Here is a 2,204-nt window from a genome sequence, read left to right on the forward strand (position 1 = left end):
CAAATAGATTTTTGTCAATATACTTTTAAGAAACAAATCAAACCAGCCCCCATTCCTGAAAATCCTTTCTACACTATGCTGGAATTTCAAAGGACTTTTAATAACTTCAAGTTTACATAGAAAAATACATTTTTTATTGTTGAAATTACAAATAATTTTTCTTTTCACCTTATTGAAATTTGCAGTATTAAGTCCAAAGCTTCTAGAGAACAGTTCTTCAGTATTAATGCTTTTCCCCTCCTCATTAAAAAAGGGATGAATTCTATGAGGGGGCAACAGTTAAATGTAAAGAAGCCATTCTCCCCAAGAAATTCCCCCTCAGAACCCAGACATTGGCTTTCACAAATAAGCTCTTCACACAACTGTTTCTAAAGAAAAAGTTGCTACCAGACTACTGCACTCAGTCTCCTTATTCATTTAAAATCAGAGTTTAGAGATATTCAGTGACAAACTATCATTTGGATGACTCTGTCTAAACATGTACTGATGTCAGACAAAAGAATAAATATCTGCTGATATCTGGAGCTAAATCTCAATCTAGAAAATAAGGATTTTATTTACTTGATTATTGTCAAAATTGTGTTGATTCAAGTAAGATGTTCTACCTTGATTAATGCCATTACTCCATAAATTGTCACTTTTTCCAAAACTGCATTCAAATTTCATGTTGTACATTTCATAGTAAGAACCTAGATGGGTAGGTACTGACACCTATAATCAGTCAGCACAGACTGTCTTTGACAAATGATCATCTAGTCACAATTTGTGTTTTCTTCCCCCATTTCTGGACAAAAAACAGTCAGAAAGATTTTAGGGTATATTGCATAGAATGACTTCCTCCAATAAATCAGCTCCCCAGAAACACAGGATGAGGATGATGTTTTACAATATATCCTGTAAGAAAGTTCATTAAAAATTATCTTACACATATCTCTTTTTCTCAGAGCCTTCCTAACAAAGATTCTGCCATATAATTTCTATTAATAGCTCTAAGTGACGGAAAAACAATTTTTACTATCATGCAGACGTTTTTAGTTTCTTTTTCTTGGTCTTCAGTATTGGAGGTAGAGAAATCTTAAAGGTTGTCTTGCATGTAGTGCAGACAGGGCTGAAATTGCAGAATAGTGACAAGCACACAGAACAGATATAGCCTATTTCAATGAGATTTCGATGACAGAAGGGAGAGCCTCTGAGACACCTTCAAGTACAGTCCCCCTGTGATGTCACAAGCTTTTTGGAGGAGTCCAGAATCAGTCTAACACGCAGGCACCAATCATAATATTCTGCTTCTGTGCTGCGAAGTTGACATTCATGAAATTCATATATTACAACACTGTCTTCTGCAGCCTTAATCACCCAATATCCGATTTCATTTCCTGATTATCCTTTAACCTCCTTGTTCATTCTATGAATGTAGCAAACAACTTTGGCGAGGGATCCTGCCAGCACAGTTTCTGTATTTTGACCCTCTATGTCACTCTTGGACATTAGATCTTTGATCTCTTCAACAATAATTTCATTTGCTGCAGTTAACAACTCGTATTTTCCATCTTCACTTCCTGAGGGATTAAATTCAGAAGAAAGGTTACCAGAGTCTCCAAAGAAGTCTCCAAGTCTGTCATTCTTTACGGGATATAAGAATTGAGTTTCTTGAATGTGACTTCCTATCACAGCAAGTTTGTTGGAACGACTCATGAATAAATGAGAATTTCCTAGCACCATCACTGTGTTTATGCATTTTGATAAAGTAAACTGAGATTACTTTAATGCTTGCTTTCTCCACCAAATTAGGCTGGTATCAACTATGATAACTAGAAGATTCAATTCATCTTTGTCTTAGACCATGGCAGCCTGGGTCCCTCAGCACACAGCCATTTGCAGTCTCAAATTTTTAAATAATTATATCTCTTCAAATATTGACTGTTCTCCCTCCACATTTGTGATCATCCAATGAACCTATATATCACATAGGGCATATTTATTTTCCTTGCGTTTAGCATCCTTCATAGATTATGTTGGAAGTGAGACATGATTCATTCTAAGATATACAGATAAGTCTGGACTGAGACAGAAGACCCAGGGCCACTTTGACGGGCCTCTAGTCCTATACCCCTGTCCCTAAATGTCATTTATCAAAACTTCTGACTTAGGTCACTTCAATCTATAACAGAGTCCTGGTAGAACTCAGCAAATATGCACAAACT

At 36.1% G+C, this 2,204-nt stretch overlaps 1 pseudogene; it reads right to left on the reverse strand.

Annotated features, from left to right (window-relative positions):
• Positions 1-1,017: 1,017 nt before the first annotated feature.
• On the reverse strand, positions 1,018-1,845 carry LOC132491198 (general transcription factor IIH subunit 3-like; annotated as a pseudogene).
• Between the last annotated feature and the right edge of the window lie 359 nt (positions 1,846-2,204).

The sequence above is a fragment of the Mesoplodon densirostris genome, chromosome 5 (assembly GCF_025265405.1).
Source record: "Mesoplodon densirostris isolate mMesDen1 chromosome 5, mMesDen1 primary haplotype, whole genome shotgun sequence".
Taxonomy (NCBI): Eukaryota; Metazoa; Chordata; class Mammalia; order Artiodactyla; family Ziphiidae; genus Mesoplodon; species Mesoplodon densirostris.